Raw genomic sequence first — 7,142 nt, forward strand, 5'->3', positions numbered from 1 at the left:
GCAACCTGCAACTCCCTGGTTCAAGTGATTCTCCTGCCTCAGCCTCGCCAGTAGCTGTGATTACAGGCACACACCACCACGCCCAAGTGATTTTTTTTTTTTTTTTTTGAGACGGGAGTTTCGTTCTTGTTGCCCAGGGTGGAGTGCAATGACATGATCTCGGCTCACCGCAACCTCCGCCTCCCAGGTTCAAGCGATTCTCCTGCCTCAGCCTCCCGAGTTGCTGGGATTACAGGTGCTTGCCACCATGCCCGGCTAATTTTGTACTTTTAGTTGAGATGGGGTTTCTCCATGTTGGTCAGGCTGTTCTTGGACTCCCGACCTCAAGTGATCCGCCTGCCTCGGCCTCCCAAAGTGCTGGGATTACAGGCGTGAGCCACTGCACTTGCCCCCACGCCCAGGTAATTTTTGTATTTTTAGTAGAGACACGGTTTCACCATGTTGGCCAGGATGGTCTTGATCTCCTGACCTTGTGATCTGCCCACCTCGACCTCCCAAAGTGCTGGGATTACAGGTGTGAGCCACTGCACCTGGCCTGCCATCCTTTTTCATAACCCAAATAGCTTCTACCTGTTCTTCTAGTGTGCTATCACTAGTAGCCATTCTTCTGTTCAGCTATTGAATATCTGTGCCAACACTTTTCCCAAGCACTAGGAATGGGAAGCTGTGTAAGACTAAGATCCTGCTTCAAGGATTCTCCCAGTGCTTATAGGTCAAAACAGGAGTCATTTACATCTTCCTTCTTTCCCTATTATAAGCATATATCCCTTTGGTAGACTTGCTACTCCAGAGAAAAGGTGAAGTTATACAGGTATCGGAATAGAAGTTTTTTCTATTTTGACACGTAAATTTATGAATTGCCTGAAATACCTAGAATGTAATGGGACTAATAAATCTTAGCTCCTTTCTTTACTAATTCAACTAAGATTTTCTACCAAGTGGGTTGTCTAAATTATACCTGTTTCTCTTCTTGTCTGGGGAGTAGATTCTTCTGTCAGACCTTGTAGGGGAAGGATCATCTTTGCTATATGGGTAGTTAGGATGACAGAGCCTTATTTATTCTTTAAAGACTTACTTAGCATCTAATATGGCTCATACATTAGGCATGGGGATACAAAGATAAATAAGCCAGATACCGTTGTCATCATCATGAATCTTAAATTCTAGTGAGGGAGATTTTCATTTATGTTTTAGTAAATTATATTCCATAATGTCTAATATCAGACTTGTGTCCTGGACATAGTGTAGTACAGGGAAGAATGATGGGCTTTGGAATTAGGTATGGATTTGAATCCCAGCTCTGGTTGTGCTTGCAACTTTATATATAACTCAGAAAGTTACTTAACTATGCCAAATTTGTTTCTTCAACTGTAAAATGGTATTACAGGTGCCTTGCTCAGCAAGGTACTTAGAACAATAACTGGCTCTTGGTTTAGCATCACCATTCCTGTCCCTATAACCAAACTGCTTGGTCTACCTCAACCCTCCACTCCCACCTCAGAAGAAAACTCAAATGCTACATAGTATAAGCTCGCCCCTTCTACCTTAAGATACTTTAAGAATATGGACATCTGTTAAGATTATATAAACACAGTCTAATTCTACCAAAACACACTTTTCCTAATATTGCCTTATATGAGATTGCTGCATAGAAGTGGCATAGAAAAGGTCGATTTTTAAATTTAATTTTATTTATTTATTTATTTTGAGACAGAGTCTTGCTCTGTCCCCCAGGCTGAAGTGCAGTGGTGCGATCTCGGCTCACGGCAACCTCTACCTCCCCGATTCAAGCGATTCTCCTGCCTCAGCCTCCCAAGTAGCTGGGACTACAGACACCCACCACCATGCCTGGCTAATTTTATGTTGGTTTTTTTTTTTTGGTAGAGATGGGGTTTCACCATGTTGGTTAGTCTGGTCTTGAATTCCTGACCTTAAGTGATCCACCCACCTTGGTCTCCCGAATGCTGGAATTACAGGCTTGGGCCAGTACACCCGACCAAGTTTTTTAAATTGACATTAAATTTTATGGAATAGAAGCATTTGTTAGATTAGTTTCACTGAATATGGTTTTTGTATTTTAAAAAGAAAGTACTCGGCCGGGCGTGGTGGCTCACGCCTGTAATCCCAGCACTTTGGGAGGCCGAGGCGGGCGGATCACAAGGTCGGGAGATCGAGACCACGGTGAAACCCCGTCTCTACTAAAAATACAAAAAATTAGCCGGGTGCGGTGGCGGGCGCCTATAGTCCCAGCTACTCGGGAGGCTGAGGCAGGAGAATGGCCTGAACCCAGGAGACGGAGCTTGCAGTGAGCCGAGATCGTGCCACTGCACTCCAGCCTGGGGGACAGAGCAAGACTCTGTCTCAAAAAAAAAAAAAAAAAAAGAAAAAAGAAAGTACTAGTCTTAGTTCAAAAGTATCAGACACCCATATATCAAGAAATGTAGGATGTTAAGTAGGTCCCACATGTTTGGATTTCACAGACCAGTAATATATATTTTTAAAATTTTTAACTTTTTATTTCATATAAGGAGATTCACAGACAAACATGCCATCTACTGTCACTTTCATTTTATAAAGGACAGATAATACAAAAATAAATTCAGAATAAATGAGTTTTTTCAATAGAATAAATTTAGATTTATTTTTAAAAAATCAGTTGGGGGCCAGGTGCAGTGGCTCACCAGGCCTGTAATCCCAGCACTTTGGAAGACTGAGGCAGGAGAATCACGAGGTCAGGAGATCAAGACCATCCTGGCTAATACGGTGAAACCCCATCTCTACTAAAAATACAAAAATTAGCCGGGTGTGGTGGCGAGCACCTGTAGTCCCAGCTACTAGGGAGGCTGAGGCAGGAGAATGGGGTGAACCCGGGAGGCAGGGCTTGCAGTGAGCTGAGATCTCGCCACTGCACTCTAGCCTGGGCGACAGAGCGAGACTCCGTCTCAAAAAAAAAAAAAAAAATCAGTTGGGATGACAGCTCACATCCCAGCACTTTGGGAGGCCAAAATGGGATGATCACTTGAGCCCAGGTGTTCCAGACCAACCTGAACAACATAGTAAGACCCCATCTCTAATTAATTTATTTATTAATTACTATGCAGACCAACTTTTATTTGCTTTGGAGTAGTTACTCCTAAGTCTGCCTTTGCAATAGAACCATCTAACTTCTTTTTTTTTTTTTTTTTTTTTTGAGACGGAGTCTCGCTCTGTCGCCCAGGCTGGAGTGCAGTGGCGGGATCTCGGCTCACTGCAAGCTCCACCTCTTGGGTTCACGCTATTCTCCTGCCTCAGCCTCCCGAGTAGCTGGGACTACAGGCACCCGTTACCACGCCCGGCTAATTTTTTGTATTTTGAGTAGAGATGGGGTTTCACCATGTTAGCCAGGATGGTCTCGATCTCCTGACCTCATGATCTGCCCACCTCAGCCTCCCAAAGTGCTAGGATTATAGGCATGAGCCACCGTGCCCGGTCCCAGAAATAGTTTTTGTAGATGGAGACAAGATTAGTCTAAAATATACATGAAGAGGGAAAGGAATTGGAATAGCTAAATTTAAAAAACAATATTTATTTATTTATTTATTTATTTATTTATTTATTTATTTATTGAGACAGTCTCGCTCTGTTGCCCAAGCTGGAGTGCAGTGGCACGATCTTGCCTCACCACAACCTCTGCCTCCCGGATTCAAGCGATTCTCCTGCCTCAGTCTCCCGAGTGGCTGGGATTACAGGCACGTGCCACCACACCTGGCTAATTTTTCTATTTTTAGTAGAGATGGGATTTTACTATGTTGGTCAGGCTGGTCTCGAACGCCTGACCTCATGATCCACCGGCATTGGCCTCCCAAAGTGCTGGGATTACAGGTGTGAGCCACCACGCCTGGCCTATTTTATTTTTTATTTTATTTATTTATTTATTTATTTTGAGACGGAGTCTTGCTCTGTTGCCAGGCTGGAGTGCAGTGGCTCAATCTCGGCTCACTGCAACCTCTGCCTCCCAGGTTCAAGTGATTCTCCTGCCTCAGCCTCCAGAGTAGCTGGGATTACAGGCGCGTGCCACCACGCCCAGCTAATTTTTGTATTTTTAGTAGAGACAGGGTTTCACCATCTTGGCCAGGCTGGTCTTGAACTCCTGACTTTGTCATCTACCCGCCTCAGCCTCCCAAAGTGCTGGGATTACAGGTGTGAGCCACGATGCCTGGCCAATTTAATAATATTTTAAAAAATAAAAATAATAGGCCATGTGCAGTAGCTCACACCTATAATCCCAGCACTTTGGGAGGCCGAGGCGGGTGGATCACCTGAGGTCGGGAGTTCAAGAGACCAGCCTGACTAACATGGAGAAACCCCCTCTCTACTAAAAATACAAAAAAATTAGCCGGGCATGGTGGCACGTACCTGTAATACCAGATACATAGGAGGCTGAGGCAGGAGAATCGCTTGAACCTGGGAGGCAGAGGTTGCGGTGAGCAAAGATTGTGCCCTGCACTTCACTCCAACCTGGGCAACAGAGCAAGACTCTATCTCAAAAAAAACCCAACGATGACAACAATAACAACAACAAAACAAAACAAAACAAAAAACTAAACAAAACAAAAAAACTAGCTGGGTGTGGTGGCACGTCCCAGCTACTTGGGAGGCTAAGGCAGGAGAATCGCTTGAACTTGGGAGGGGGAGTTTGCAGTGAGCTGAGATCATGCCACTTCACTCAAGCCTGGGGGACAGAGTGAGACTCTGTCTGAAAAAAAAAAAAAAAGAATATAATCTGATCACTAAGGATATTCATTGCTAGAGTTGGTCATTGTTTGTACTTTTTCAGAGGACAGAGGTAGGAAATATATGTTCTTAAATTTATGTTACTCCATTTTCTTCTGGCAAAAGCAGTGCTGTCAGAATTATTCTTATTATAATCTAATTTTCATTCCCTTATAAGTCACATGCTCTTTTTCTTGGATGCCTAGACTGTTTTTTTTCTCTAAAACCCAATACTTTTACTAAGATATAACCTGATGTTGGTTGCTCTGGGTTGATACTTTTTAGGTATACAGTGTGCTCTTTCAATATATACTTTCAAATCTTTTTTTTTTTTTTTTTTTTTTTGAGATGGAGTCTCTCTCTGACGCCTAGGCTGGAGTGCAGTGGCGCGATCTCAGCTCACTGCAAGCTCCGCCTCCTGGGTTCACGCCATTCTCCTGCCTCAGCCTCCCGAGTAGCTGGGACTACAGGCGCCCGCCACCTTGCCCGGCTAGTTTTTTGTATTTTTTTAGTAGAGACGGGGTTTCACCGGGTTAGCCAGGATGGTCTCGATCTTCTGACCTCGTGATCCGCCCGTCTCGGCCTCCCAAAGTGCTGGGATTACAGGCTTGAGCCACCGCGCCCGGCCAAAAAAAAAAAAAAAAAAAAAAAATCTTTTTATATTTCCAAAAAGCTTTATTGAGTTATAATTTTTGACATTTATTCTATTTTCCTGTTTTCGGTTTTCTTCTTTGAGGACTTTTGTTATCTGTATATTTGATTATCTTTACTGTCTTCAATATTCACTACCTTCTCTTGAACCCTTTTTATGTTTCTACATTTATTTATTTTTTGAGATAGGGTCTCACTTTGTCGCCCAGGCTGGAGTGCAGTGGCACAATCATGGCTCACTGCAACCTCTGCCTCATGGGCTCAAGTGATCCTCCAGCCTCAGCTGGGATCACAGGTGTGCACCAGCATATCTGGCTAATTTTTAAAATGTTGGTAGAGATGAGGTTTCACCATGTTGCCCTGGCTGGTCTGGAACTCCTGGGCTCAAGTGATCCTCCTGTCTTGGCCTCTCAAAGTGCTGGGATTACAGGTGTGAGCCACTGTGCCTGGCCTCTGGGATTTCTAGTCTCTATTCCTCTCCCCAACTTTGGGTTTGATTTTTCTTTCCTTCATCTCGAATCTATTCCGTTCATTTTTTTTTTTTTTAACTTTTAGTGGGAGAGCACATAGCCCTTCACTACCACAAACTGTACATTCCAATTTCCACATTTGGGTAAATTGCAGGGGTCCATACATCTAAAGTCTAATGAATAAGCCTTGCCCTTGGAAAACCACCTTCCTGATCACAGTATCTCCTGTCAGGTATTATCCTCAATTTTTTTTTTTTTTTTTTTTTTTTTTTTGAGACAGAGTCTCGCTGTGTCACCCAGGCTGGAGTGCTAGAGTACAGTGGTGCAATCTCAGCTCACTACAACCTCCGACTCCCGGGTTCAAGCAGTTCTCCTGCCTCAGCCTCCCAAGTAGCTGGGACTACAGGCACTCCCCACCACGCCTGACTAATTTTTGTATTTTTAGTAGAGGTGGGGTTTCACTATGTTGGTCAGGCTGGTCTTGAATTCCTGACCTCGTGATCCACCCACCTTGGCCTCCCAAAATGCTGGGATTACAGGCTTGAGCCACCATGCCTGGCTGATTATCCTCAATTTTAATTCTCCTCCCTTCAATTTTTCCTCATTATTGGAGGCTATCCTAGAACAGTCTAGCACGTCACTTTTGAGAATCCATAAGAGCTGGACCACTCCAGGTCCTTCAGATTTTCTTACTGTGCAGCAAAGGGTTAAGTAGCAGGTCTGGGTTGGCCACACCCTTCAGATCCTAAAGAAAGGGTAGGCCTTGGCAATATCCCGCCTGATAAGCTTGTCCTTGTTTACCTGGGGGCCTTGAGCCTTATGGTATCAGCCTCAGCTCAGGCAGGGCTGAGGACTAAGGTGAGCCACACAGGGGGACAGCCATGCCCCCATGCCCCCAGGCTGCTGATAAAAACCAAGACTTAGGTGAAGTTCCCTGATAGATAATATTCTGTTCAAACTGTCACACACTGTTGAAGAGCAGCTAAGTACTGTCCATATGATTCCACTGGGAGAGGAAAAATGGAAGCTTGTGCCTGGTCTCTCCAGGCCCCTGCCCTGCGTGTCTTTTTCTATTGCTTATTTTATTTATTATTATTATTTTTTGACACAGAGCCTCGCTCTGTAATGCAGGCTGGAGTACGTGGTGTGATCTCAGCTCACTGCAACCTCTGCCTCCTGGGTTCAAGTGATTCTCCTACCTCAGCCTCCTGAGTAGCTGGGATTACAGGCACCGGCCACCATGCCCGGCTAATTTTTTGTATTTTTATC

At 44.4% G+C, this 7,142-nt stretch overlaps 1 pseudogene; it reads right to left on the minus strand.

The window, feature by feature from the left end:
* Positions 1 to 5,959: 5,959 nt before the first annotated feature.
* Positions 5,960 to 6,112, minus strand: LOC112610501 (annotated as a pseudogene).
* Between the last annotated feature and the right edge of the window lie 1,030 nt (positions 6,113 to 7,142).

Source organism: Theropithecus gelada, chromosome 16 (genome assembly GCF_003255815.1).
Source record: "Theropithecus gelada isolate Dixy chromosome 16, Tgel_1.0, whole genome shotgun sequence".
Classification (NCBI taxonomy): domain Eukaryota; kingdom Metazoa; phylum Chordata; class Mammalia; order Primates; family Cercopithecidae; genus Theropithecus; species Theropithecus gelada.